Source organism: Salmo salar, chromosome 03 (assembly GCF_965601325.2).
Source record: "Salmo salar chromosome 03, fSalSal1, whole genome shotgun sequence".
NCBI classification, from domain to species: domain Eukaryota; kingdom Metazoa; phylum Chordata; class Actinopteri; order Salmoniformes; family Salmonidae; genus Salmo; species Salmo salar.
The window spans coordinates 10,303,409-10,316,508 of NC_138293.1; the positions used below are offsets into that span (position 1 = coordinate 10,303,409).

Genomic DNA, 13,100 nt, shown 5'->3' on the forward strand with positions numbered 1-13,100 from the left:
ATAAGAAGTTAAAATCCGTGTTCGAAGACTGATTTAAGCCTGTCAATCAATCACACAGCATCATCTGATCTGGGAATTTGCAGTGTGACAGGCTTTTATGAGAGACAATTGTCATCTAAAGCAGAATTGGTTTGGTTGTTTTCGTTCGAGGTTTGTACTGTAAGCCACATTGGTACTTGTGTTGATTCATTGACTTCGCTGTTTAAAGGAGGTAGAGATTGCACACATAAAAACACTGACCACGACGTGATTTGAACACGCAACCTTCTGATCTGGAGTCAGACTCGCTACCGTTGCGCCGCGAGGTCTAGACAAAACGCGTTTTTGGAGGGGATGCCTAGTTCAGATTTCGTTGATTGTATCATTTGGAATGGAGGCCTGGATCTCTTGGGAAATGTATTATCTGACAATGCCCCCTCGTCAGCACGTGCCTCTGCCCGACAGGTTAGGTGTATGAAAATAAGTGAATGCAGAGCCCGAATAGCTCAGTCGGTAGAGCATCAGACTTTTAATCTGAGGGTCCAGGGTTCAAGTCCCTGTTCGGGCGCTGCTTTAATGTTCACCTTCCTTCACTAGGCAGTCTTTCCATACTTGTATTTGGTCAGATTTAAAAATGGCTTTACTGCGAAAGCATACCATGCGATTATCTGAGGACAGCGCCCCTCTTCCAAAAGCATACAAACATTTTCCAATCATATAGAGTCACGAAAGTCAGAAATAGCCATCAAATTAATCACTTACCTTTGAAGATTTTCATCTGGTTGCAGTCACAAGAGTCTCAGCTACACAATAAATGTTTGTTTTGTTCAATAAAGTCCCTCTTTATATCCCAAAAACTCAGTTTTGTTGGCGCGTTGTGTTCAGTAATCCACTGGCTCAAAGGCGGTCAAAACACGCAGACGAATACGTCCGAACAGTACCTGGTAAAGTTTGTTGAAACATGTCAAACGATTTTTATAATTAATCTTCAGGTTGGCAATTGTCTAAATACTCGATAATATTTCAACCGGACAATAGCGTATTCAATAGAAAGGAAAAACAACGACGGGCACGCACTTGGTCATGTGCGCAAACCAGCACTGCATGCTTCCTCAGTCCACTGACAGAAGGTCTCATTCTTCTTCATTTTTCAGAAAACAATCCTGAAACAATGTCTAAAGACTGTTGACATCTAGTGGAAGCCATAGGAACTGCAATCTGGGTCCTAACCCATTAGAAACTCAATAGGCATTCAATTGAAAACTTCCCACATCAAAAAAAATCCCACTTCCCGGATGGATTTTCCTCAGATTTTCACCTGCCATATCAGTTCTGTTATACTCACAGACATCATTTGAATGGTTTTGGAAACTTTAAAGTGTGTTCTATCCAAATCTACCATTTATATGCATATCCTAGATTCTGGGCCTGAGTAACAGGCAGTTTACTTTGGGCACTCTTCTCATCCAGATGTCGAATCACTTCCCCTAAGCCATAAGAAGTTAAAATCCGTGTTCGAAGACTGATTTAAGCCTGTGAATCAATCACACAGCATCATCTGATCTGGGAATTTGCAGTGTGACAGGCTTTTATGAGAGACAATTGTCATCTAAAGCAGAATTGGTTTGGTTGTTTTCGTTCGAGGTTTGTACTGTAAGCCACATTGGTACTTGTGTTGATTCATTGACTTCGCTGTTTAAAGAAGGTAGAGATTGCACACATAAAAACAATGACCACAACGTGATTTGAACACGCAACCTTCTGATCTGGAGTCAGACGCGCTACCGTTGCGCCACGAGGTCTAGACAAAATGCGTCTTTGGAGGGGATGCCTAGTTCAGATTTCGTTGATTGTATCATTTGGAATGGAGGCCTGGATCTCTTGGGAAATGTATTATCTGACAATGCCCCCTCGTCAGCACGTGCCTCTGCCCGACAGGTTAGGTGTATGAAAATAAGTAAATGCAGAGCCCGAATAGCTCAGTCGGTAGAGCATCAGACATTTAATCTGAGGGTCCAGGGTTCAAGTCCCTGTTTGGGCGCTGCTTTAATGTTCACCTTCCTTCACTAGGCAGTCTTTCCATACTTGTATTTGGTCAGATTTAAAAATGGCTTTACTGCGAAAGCATACCATGCGATTATCTGAGGACAAAAGCATACAAACATTTTCCAATCATATAGAGTCACGAAAGTCAGAAATAGCGATCAAATTAATCACTTACCTTTGAAGATTTTCATCTGGTTGCAGTCACAAGAGTCTCAGCTACACAATAAATGTTTGTTTTGTTCAATAAAGTCCCTCTTTATATCCCCAAAACTCAGTTTTGTTGGCGCGTTGTGTTCAGTAATCCACTGGCTCAAAGGCGGTCAAAACACGCAGACGAATACGTCCGAACAGTACCGGTAAAGTTTGTTGAAACATGTCAAACGATTTTTATAATTAATCTTCAGGTTGGCAATTGTCTAAATACTCGATAATATTTCAACCGGACAATAGCGTATTCAATAGAAAGGAAAAACAACGACGGGCACGCACTTGGTCATGTGCGCAAACCAGCACTGCATGCTTCCTCAGTCCACTGACAGAAGGTCTCATTCTTCTTCATTTTTCAGAAAACAATCCTGAAACAATGTCTAAAGACTGTTGACATCTAGTGGAAGCCATAGGAACTGCAATCTGGGTCCTAACCCATTAGAAACTCAATAGGCATTCAATTGAAAACTTCCCACGTCAAATAAAGTCCCACTTCCCGGATGGATTTTCCTCAGATTTTCACCTGCCATATCAGTTCTGTTATACTCACAGACATCATTTGAACGGTTTTGGAAACTTTAAAGTGTGTTCTATCCAAATCTACCATTTATATGCATATCCTAGATTCTGGGCCTGAGTAACAGGCAGTTTACTTTGGGCACTCTTCTCATCCAGATGTCGAATCACTTCCCCTAAGCCATAAGAAGTTAAAATCCGTGTTCGAAGACTGATTTAAGCCTGTCAATCAATCACACAGCATCATCTGATCTGGGAATTTGCAGTGTGACAGGCTTTTATGAGAGACAATTGTCATCTAAAGCAGAATTGGTTTGGTTGTTTTCATTCGAGGTTTGTACTGTAAGCCACATTGGTACTTGTGTTGATTCATTGACTTCGCTGTTTAAAGGAGGTAGAGATTGCACACATAAAAACACTGACCACGACGTGATTTGAACACGCAACCTTCTGATCTGGAGTCAGACTCGCTACCGTTGCGCCGCGAGGTCTAGACAAAACGCGTCTTTGGAGGGGATGCCTAGTTCAGATTTCGTTGATTGTATCATTTGGAATGGAGGCCTGGATCTCTTGGGAAATGTATTATCTGACAATGCCCCCTCGTCAGCACGTGCCTCTGCCCGACAGGTTAGGTGTATGAAAATAAGTGAATGCAGAGCCCGAATAGCTCAGTCGGTAGAGCATCAGACTTTTAATCTGAGGGTCCAGGGTTCAAGTCCCTGTTCGGGCGCTGCTTTAATGTTCACCTTCCTTCACTAGGCAGTCTTTCCATACTTGTATTTGGTCAGATTTAAAAATGGCTTTACTGCGAAAGCATACCATGCGATTATCTGAGGACAGCGCCCCTCTTCCAAAAGCATACAAACATTTTCCAATCATATAGAGTCACGAAAGTCAGAAATAGCGATCAAATTAATCACTTACCTTTGAAGATTTTCATCTGGTTGCAGTCACAAGAGTCTCAGCTACACAATAAATGTTTGTTTTGTTCAATAAAGTCCCTCTTTATATCCCAAAAACTCAGTTTTGTTGGCGCGTTGTGTTCAGTAATCCACTGGCTCAAAGGCGGTCAAAACACGCAGACGAATACGTCCGAACAGTACCTGGTAAAGTTTGTTGAAACATGTCAAACGATTTTTATAATTAATCTTCAGGTTGGCAATTGTCTAAATACTCGATAATATTTCAACCGGACAATAGCGTATTCAATAGAAAGGAAAAACAACGACGGGCACGCACTTGGTCATGTGCGCAAACCAGGACTGCATGCTTCCTCAGTCCACTGACAGAAGGTCTCATTCTTCTTCATTTTTCAGAAAACAATCCTGAAACAATGTCTAAAGACTGTTGACATCTAGTGGAAGCCATAGGAACTGCAATCTGGGTCCTAACCCATTAGAAACTCAATAGGCATTCAATTGAAAACTTCCCACATCAAAAAAAATCCCACTTCCCGGATGGATTTTCCTCAGATTTTCACCTGCCATATCAGTTCTGTTATACTCACAGACATCATTTGAATGGTTTTGGAAACTTTAAAGTGTGTTCTATCCAAATCTACCATTTATATGCATATCCTAGATTCTGGGCCTGAGTAACAGGCAGTTTACTTTGGGCACTCTTCTCATCCAGATGTCGAATCACTTCCCCTAAGCCATAAGAAGTTAAAATCCGTGTTCGAAGACTGATTTAAGCCTGTCAATCAATCACACAGCATCATCTGATATGGGAATTTGCAGTGTGCCAGGCTTTTATGAGAGACAATTGTCATCTAAAGCAGCATTGGTTTGGTTGTTTTCGTTCGAGATTTGTACTGTAAGCCACATTGGTACTTGTGCTGATTCATTGACTTCGCTGTTTAAAGAAGGTAGAGATTGCACACATAAAAACAATGACCACAACGTGATTTGAACACGCAACCTTCTGATCTGGAGTCAGACGCGCTACCGTTGCGCCACGAGGTCTAGACAAAATGCGTCTTTGGAGGGGATGCCTAGTTCAGATTTCGTTGATTGTATCATTTGGAATGGAGGCCTGGATCTCTTGGGAAATGTATTATCTGACAATGCCCCCTCGTCAGCACGTGCCTCTGCCCGACAGGTTAGGTGTATGAAAATAAGTAAATGCAGAGCCCGAATAGCTCAGTCGGTAGAGCATCAGACATTTAATCTGAGGGTCCAGGGTTCAAGTCCCTGTTTGGGCGCTGCTTTAATGTTCACCTTCCTTCACTAGGCAGTCTTTCCATACTTGTATTTGGTCAGATTTAAAAATGGCTTTACTGCGAAAGCATACCATGCGATTATCTGAGGACAAAAGCATACAAACATTTTCCAATCATATAGAGTCACGAAAGTCAGAAATAGCGATCAAATTAATCACTTACCTTTGAAGATTTTCATCTGGTTGCAGTCACAAGAGTCTCAGCTACACAATAAATGTTTGTTTTGTTCAATAAAGTCCCTCTTTATATCCAAAAACTCAGTTTTGTTGGCGCGTTGTGTTCAGTAATCCACTGGCTCAAAGGCGGTCAAAACACGCAGACGAATACATCCGAATAGTACCGGTAAAGTTTGTTGAAACATGTCAAACGATTTTTATAATTAATCCTCAGGTTGTCAATTGTCTAAATTCTCGATAATATTTCAACCGGACAATAGCGTATTCAATAGAAAGGAAAAACAACGAAGGGCGCGCACTTGGTCATGTGCGCAAACCAGCACTGCATGCTTCCTCAGTCCACTGACAGAAGGTCTCATTCTTCTTCATTTTTCAGAAAACAATCCTGAAACAATGTCTAAAGACTGTTGACATCTAGTGGAAGCCATAGGAACTGCAATCTGGGTCCTAACCCATTAGAAACTCAATAGGCATTCAATTGAAAACTTCCCACATCAAAAAAAATCCCACTTCCCGGATGGATTTTCCTCAGATTTTCACCTGCCATATCAGTTCTGTTATACTCACAGACATCATTTGAACAGTTTTGGAAACTTTACAGTGTGTTCTATCCAAATCTACCAATTATATGCATATCCTAGCTTCTGGGCCTGAGTAAAAGGCAGTTTACTTTGGGCACGCTTCTCATCCAGACGTCAAAATACTTCCCCTAAGCCATAAGAAGTTGAAATCCGTGTTCGAAGACTGATTTAAGTCTGTCAATCAATCACACAGCATCATCTGATATGGGAATTTGCAGTGTGCCAGGCTTTTATGAGAGACAATTGTCATCTAAAGCAGCATTGGTTTGGTTGTTTTTGTTCGAGATTTGTACTGTAAGCCACATTGGTACTTGTGCTGATTCATTGACTTCGCTGTTTAAAGAAGGTAGAGATTGCACACATAAAAACACTAACCACGACGTGATTTGAACACGGAACCTTTTGATCTGGAGTCAGACGCAATACCGTGGCGCCACGAGGTCTTAGAAAAAATGCATCTTTGGAGGTGATGCCTAGTTCAGATTTCGTTGACTGTATCATTTGGAATGGAGGCCTGGATCTCTGGGGAAATGTACCATCTGACAATGCCCCCTCGTCAGCACGTGCCTCTGCCCGACAGGTTAGGTGTATGAAAATAGGTAAATGCAGAGCCCGAATAGCTCAGTCGGTAGAGCATCAGACTTTTAATCTGAGGGTCCAGGGTTCAAGTCCCTGTTCGGGCGCTGCTTTAATGTTCACCTTCTTTCAGCAGGCAGTCTTTCGATACTTGCATTTTGTCAGATTTAAAAATGGCTTTAGTGCGAAAGCATACCATGCGATTATCTGAGGACAGCGCCCCGCTTACAAACGCATACAAACATTTTCCAACCATATAGAGTCACGAAAGTCAGAAATAGCGATCAAATTAATCACTTACCTTTGAAGATTTTCATCTGGTTGCAGTCACAAGAGTCTCAGCTACACAATAAATGTTTGTTTTGTTCAATAAAGTCCCTCTTTATATCCAAAAACTCAGTTTTGTTGGCGCGTTGTGTTCAGTAATCCACTGGCTCAAAGGCGGTCAAAACACGCAGACGAATACATCCGAATAGTACCGGTAAAGTTTGTTGAAACATGTCAAACGATTTTTATAATTAATCCTCAGGTTGTCAATTGTCTAAATTCTCGATAATATTTCAACCGGACAATAGCGTATTCAATAGAAAGGAAAAACAACGAAGGGCGCGCACTTGGTCATGTGCGCAAACCAGCACTGCATGCTTCCTCAGTCCACTGACAGAAGGTCTCATTCTTCTTCATTTTTCAGAAAACAATCCTGAAACAATGTCTAAAGACTGTTGACATCTAGTGGAAGCCATAGGAACTGCAATCTGGGTCCTAACCCATTAGAAACTCAATAGGCATTCAATTGAAAACTTCCCACATCAAAAAAAATCCCACTTCCCGGATGGATTTTCCTCAGATTTTCACCTGCCATATCAGTTCTGTTATACTCACAGACATCATTTGAACAGTTTTGGAAACTTTACAGTGTGTTCTATCCAAATCTACCAATTATATGCATATCCTAGCTTCTGGGCCTGAGTAAAAGGCAGTTTACTTTGGGCACGCTTCTCATCCAGACGTCAAAATACTTCCCCTAAGCCATAAGAAGTTGAAATCCGTGTTCGAAGACTGATTTAAGTCTGTCAATCAATCACACAGCATCATCTGATATGGGAATTTGCAGTGTGCCAGGCTTTTATGAGAGACAATTGTCATCTAAAGCAGCATTGGTTTGGTTGTTTTTGTTCGAGATTTGTACTGTAAGCCACATTGGTACTTGTGCTGATTCATTGACTTCGCTGTTTAAAGAAGGTAGAGATTGCACACATAAAAACACTAACCACGACGTGATTTGAACACGGAACCTTTTGATCTGGAGTCAGACGCAATACCGTGGCGCCACGAGGTCTTAGAAAAAATGCATCTTTGGAGGTGATGCCTAGTTCAGATTTCGTTGACTGTATCATTTGGAATGGAGGCCTGGATCTCTGGGGAAATGTACCATCTGACAATGCCCCCTCGTCAGCACGTGCCTCTGCCCGACAGGTTAGGTGTATGAAAATAGGTAAATGCAGAGCCCGAATAGCTCAGTCGGTAGAGCATCAGACTTTTAATCTGAGGGTCCAGGGTTCAAGTCCCTGTTCGGGCGCTGCTTTAATGTTCACCTTCTTTCAGCAGGCAGTCTTTCGATACTTGCATTTTGTCAGATTTAAAAATGGCTTTAGTGCGAAAGCATACCATGCGATTATCTGAGGACAGCGCCCCGCTTACAAACGCATACAAACATTTTCCAACCATATAGAGTCACGAAAGTCAGAAATAGCGATCAAATTAATCACTTACCTTTGAAGATTTTCATCTGGTTGCAGTCACAAGAGTCTCAGCTACACAATAAATGTTTGTTTTGTTCAATAAAGTCCCTCTTTATATCCAAAAACTCAGTTTTGTTGGCGCGTTGTGTTCAGTAATCCACTGGCTCAAAGGCGGTCAAAACACGCAGACGAATACATCCGAATAGTACCGGTAAAGTTTGTTGAAACATGTCAAACGATTTTTATAATTAATCCTCAGGTTGTCAATTGTCTAAATTCTCGATAATATTTCAACCGGACAATAGCGTATTCAATAGAAAGGAAAAACAACGAAGGGCGCGCACTTGGTCATGTGCGCAAACCAGCACTGCATGCTTCCTCAGTCCACTGACAGAAGGTCTCATTCTTCTTCATTTTTCAGAAAACAATCCTGAAACAATGTCTAAAGACTGTTGACATCTAGTGGAAGCCATAGGAACTGCAATCTGGGTCCTAACCCATTAGAAACTCAATAGGCATTCAATTGAAAACTTCCCACATCAAAAAAAATCCCACTTCCCGGATGGATTTTCCTCAGATTTTCACCTGCCATATCAGTTCTGTTATACTCACAGACATCATTTGAACAGTTTTGGAAACTTTACAGTGTGTTCTATCCAAATCTACCAATTATATGCATATCCTAGCTTCTGGGCCGGAGTAAAAGGCAGTTTACTTTGGGCACGCTTCTCATCCAGACGTCAAAATACTTCCCCTAAGCCATAAGAAGTTGAAATCCGTGTTCGAAGACTGATTTAAGTCTGTCAATCAATCACACAGCATCATCTGATATGGGAATTTGCAGTGTGCCAGGCTTTTATGAGAGACAATTGTCATCTAAAGCAGCATCGGTTTGGTTGTTTTCGTTCGAGATTTGTACTGTAAGCCACATTGGTACTTGTGCTGATTCATTGACTTCGCTGTTTAAAGAAAGTAGAGATTGCACACATAAAAACACTAACCACGACGTGATTTGAACACGGAACCTTCTGATCTGGAGTCAGATGCGCTACCGTTGCACCACAAGGTCTTAGACAAAATGCATCTTTGGAGGTGATGCCTAGTTCAGATTTCGTTGACTGTATCATTTGGAATGGAGGCCTGGATCTCTGGGGAAATGTACCATCTGACAATGCCCCCTCGTCAGCACGTGCCTCTGCCCGACAGGTTAGGTGTATGAAAATAAGTAAATGCAGAGCCCGAATAGCTCAGTCGGTAGAGCATCAGACTTTTAATCTGAGGGTCCAGCGTTCAAGTCCCTGTTCGGGTGCTGCTTTAATGTTTACCTTCCTTCAGTAGGAAGTCTTTCAATACTTGCATTTTGTCAGATTTAAAAATGGCTTTACTGCGAAAGCATACCATGTGATTATCTGAGGACAGCGCCCCGCTCACAAACGCATACAAACATTTTCCAACCATATAGAGGAGTCACGAAAGTCAGAAATAGCTATCAAATCAATCACTTACCTTTGAAGATTTTCATCTGGTTGCAGTCACAAGAGTCTCAGCTACACAATAAATGTTTGTTTTGTTCAATAAAGTCCCTCTTTATATCCCAAAAACTCAGTTTTGTTGGCTCGTTGTGTTCAGTAATCCACTGGCTCAAAGACGGTCAAAACACGCAGACGAATACGTCCGAATAGTACCGGTAACGTTTGTTGAAACATGTCAAACGATTTTTATAATTAATCCTCAGTTTGTCAATTGTCTAAATACGCGATAATATTTCAACCGGACAATAGCGTATTCAATAGAAAGGAAAAACAACGAAGGGCGCGCACTTGGTCATGTGCGCAAACCAGCACTGCATGCTTCCTCAGTCCACTGACAGAAGGTCTCATTCTTCTTCATTTTTCAGAAAACAATCCTGAAACAATGTCTAAAGACTGTTGACATCTAGTGGAAGCCATAGGAACTGCAATCTTGGTCCTAACCCATTAGAAACTCAATAGGCATTCAATTGAAAACTTCCCACATCAAAAAAAATCCCACTTCCCGGATGGATTTTCCTCAGATTTTCACCTGCCATATCAGTTCTGTTATACTCACAGACATCATTTGAACGGTTTTGGAAACTTTACAGTGTGTTCTATCCAAATCTACCAATTATATGCATATCCTAGCTTCTGGGCCTGAGTAAAAGGTAGTTTACTTTGGGCACGCTTCTCATCCAGACGTCAAAATACTTCCCCTAAGCCATAAGAAGTTGAAATCCGTGTTCGAAGACTGATTTAAGTCTGTCAATCAATCACACAGCATCATCTGATATGGGAATTTGCAGAGTGCCAGGCTTTTATGAGAGACAATTGTCATCTAAAGCAGCATCGGTTTGGTTGTTTTCGTTCGAGATTTGTACTGTAAGCCACATGGGTACTTGTGCTGATTCATTGACTTCGCTGTTTAAAGAAGGTAGAGATTGCACACATAAAAACACTAACCACGACGTGATTTGAACACGGAACCTTCTGATCTGGAGTCAGATGCGCTACCTTTGCGCCACGAGGTCTTAGACAAAATGCATCTTTGGAGGTGATGCCTAGTTCAGATTTCGGTGACTGTATCATTTGGAATGGAGGCCTGGATCTCTGGGGAAATGTACCATCTGACAATGCCCCCTCGTCAGCACGTGCCTCTGCCCGACAGGTTAGGTGTATGAAAATAAGTAAATGCAGAGCCCGAATAGCTCAGTCGGTAGAGCATCAGACTTTTAATCTGAGGGTCCAGCGTTCAAGTCCCTGTTCGGGTGCTGCTTTAATGTTTACCTTCCTTCAGTAGGCAGTCTTTCAATACTTGCATTTTGTCAGATTTAAAAATGGCTTTACTGCGAAAGCATACCATGTGATTATCTGAGGACAGCGCCCCGCTCACAAACGCATACAAACATTTTCCAACCATATAGAGGAGTCACGAAAGTCAGAAATAGCTATCAAATCAATCACTTACCTTTGAAGATTTTCATCTGGTTGCAGTCACAAGAGTCTCAGCTACACAATAAATGTTTGTTTTGTTCAATAAAGTCCCTCTTTATATCCAAAAACTCAGTTTTGTTGGCGCGTTGTGTTCAGTAATCCACTGGCTCAAATGCGGTCAAAACACGCAGACGAATACATCCGAATAGTACCGGTAAAGTTTGTTGAAACATGTCAAACAATTTTTATAATTAATCCTCAGGTTGTCAATTGTCTAAATTCTCGATAATATTTCAACCGGACAATAGCGTATTCAATAGAAAGGAAAAACAACGAAGGGCGCGCACTTGGTCATGTGCGCAAACCAACACTGCATGCTTCCTTAGTCCACTGACAGAAGGTCTCATTCTTGTTCATTTTTTAGAAAACAATCCTGAAACAATGTCTAAAGACTGTTGACATCTAGTGGAAGCCATAGGAACTGCAATCTGGGTCCTAACCCATTAGAAACTCAATAGGCATTCAATTGAAAACTTCCCACATCAAAAAAAATCCCACTTCCCGGATGGATTTTCCTCAGATTTTCACCTGCCATATCAGTTCTGTTATACTCACAGACATCATTTGAACAGTTTTGGAAACTTTACAGTGTGTTCTATCCAAATCTACCAATTATATGCATATCCTAGCTTCTGGGCCTGAGTAAAAGGCAGTTTACTTTGGGCACGCTTCTCATCCAGACGTCAAAATACTTCCCCTAAGCCATAAGAAGTTGAAATCCGTGTTCGAAGACTGATTTAAGTCTGTCAATCAATCACACAGCATCATCTGATATGGGAATTTGCAGAGTGCCAGGCTTTTATGAGAGAGAATTGTCATCTAAAGCAGCATTGGTTTGGTTGTTTTCGTTCGAGATTTGTACTGTAAGCCACATTGGTACTTGTGCTGATTCATTGACTTCGCTGTTTAAAGAAGGTAGAGATTGCACACATAAAAACACTAACCACGACGTGATTTGAACACTGAACCTTCTGATCTGGAGTCAGATGCGCTACCGTTGCGCCACAAGGTCTTAGACAAAATGCATCTTTGGAGGTGATGCCTAGTTCAGATTTCGTTGACTGTATCATTTGGAATGGAGGCCTGGATCTCTGGGGAAATGTACCATCTGACAATGCCCCCTCGTCAGCACGTGCCTCTGCCCGACAGGTTAGGTGTATGAAAATAGGTAAATGCAGAGCCCGAGTAGCTCAGTCGGTAGAGCATCAGACTTTTAATCTGAGGGTCCAGGGTTCAAGTCCCTGTTTGGGCGCTGCTTTAATGTTCACCTTCTTTCAGCAGGCAGTCTTTCGATACTTGCATTTTGTCAGATTTAAAAATGGCTTTAGTGCGAAAGCATACCATGCGATTATCTGAGGACAGCGCCCCGCTTACAAAAGCATACAAACATTTTCCAACCATATAGAGGAGTCACGAAAGTCAGAAATAGCTATCAAATCAATCACTTACCTTTGAAGATTTTCATCTGGTTGCAGTCACAAGAGTCTCAGCTACACAATAAATGTTTGTTTTGTTCAATAAAGTCCCTCTTTATATCCCAAAAACTCAGTTTTGTTGGCTCGTTGTGTTCAGTAATCCACTGGCTCAAAGACGGTCAAAACACGCAGCCGAATACGTCCGAATAATACCGGTAACGTTTGTTGAAACATGTCAAACGATTTTTATAATTAATCCTCAGTTTGTCAATTGTCTAAATACGCGATAATATTTCAACCGGACAATAGCGTATTCAATAGAAAGGAAAAACAACGAAGGGCGCGCACTTGGTCATGTGCGCAAACCAGCACTGCATGCTTCCTCAGTCCACTGACAGAAGGTCTCATTCTTCTTCATTTTTCAGAAAACAATCCTGAAACAATGTCTAAAGACTGTTGACATCTAGTGGAAGCCATAGGAACTGCAATCTTGGTCCTAACCCATTAGAAACTCAATAGGCATTCAATTGAAAACTTCCCACATCAAAAAAAAATCCCACTTCCCGGATGGATTTTCCTCAGATTTTCACCTGCCATATCAGTTCTGTTATACTCACAGACATCATTTGAACG

The 13,100-nt window shown here is 41.6% G+C and overlaps 10 non-coding genes across 10 annotated transcripts; 7 read left to right on the forward strand and 3 right to left on the reverse strand.

Annotated features, from left to right (window-relative positions):
- Positions 1-474: 474 nt before the first annotated feature.
- trnak-uuu (transfer RNA lysine (anticodon UUU)) lies at positions 475-547 on the forward strand. The gene has a single exon. It is a non-coding gene; the product is annotated as a tRNA-Lys (tRNA).
- Positions 548-1,709: 1,162 nt separating this feature from the next.
- trnaw-cca (transfer RNA tryptophan (anticodon CCA)) lies at positions 1,710-1,781 on the reverse strand. The gene has a single exon. It is a non-coding gene; the product is annotated as a tRNA-Trp (tRNA).
- A 166-nt stretch (positions 1,782-1,947) lies between these two features.
- Positions 1,948-2,020, forward strand: trnak-uuu (transfer RNA lysine (anticodon UUU)). Its single transcript has one exon. It is a non-coding gene; the product is annotated as a tRNA-Lys (tRNA).
- A 1,385-nt stretch (positions 2,021-3,405) lies between these two features.
- trnak-uuu (transfer RNA lysine (anticodon UUU)) lies at positions 3,406-3,478 on the forward strand. The gene has a single exon. It is a non-coding gene; the product is annotated as a tRNA-Lys (tRNA).
- A 1,162-nt stretch (positions 3,479-4,640) lies between these two features.
- trnaw-cca (transfer RNA tryptophan (anticodon CCA)) lies at positions 4,641-4,712 on the reverse strand. The gene has a single exon. It is a non-coding gene; the product is annotated as a tRNA-Trp (tRNA).
- Positions 4,713-4,878: 166 nt separating this feature from the next.
- On the forward strand, positions 4,879-4,951 carry trnak-uuu (transfer RNA lysine (anticodon UUU)). Its single transcript has one exon. It is a non-coding gene; the product is annotated as a tRNA-Lys (tRNA).
- Positions 4,952-6,336: 1,385 nt separating this feature from the next.
- trnak-uuu (transfer RNA lysine (anticodon UUU)) lies at positions 6,337-6,409 on the forward strand. Its single transcript has one exon. It is a non-coding gene; the product is annotated as a tRNA-Lys (tRNA).
- Positions 6,410-7,808: 1,399 nt separating this feature from the next.
- On the forward strand, positions 7,809-7,881 carry trnak-uuu (transfer RNA lysine (anticodon UUU)). The gene has a single exon. It is a non-coding gene; the product is annotated as a tRNA-Lys (tRNA).
- Positions 7,882-10,517: 2,636 nt separating this feature from the next.
- On the reverse strand, positions 10,518-10,589 carry trnaw-cca (transfer RNA tryptophan (anticodon CCA)). The gene has a single exon. It is a non-coding gene; the product is annotated as a tRNA-Trp (tRNA).
- Positions 10,590-12,231: 1,642 nt separating this feature from the next.
- Positions 12,232-12,304, forward strand: trnak-uuu (transfer RNA lysine (anticodon UUU)). Its single transcript has one exon. It is a non-coding gene; the product is annotated as a tRNA-Lys (tRNA).
- The last annotated feature ends 796 nt before the right edge of the window (positions 12,305-13,100 follow it).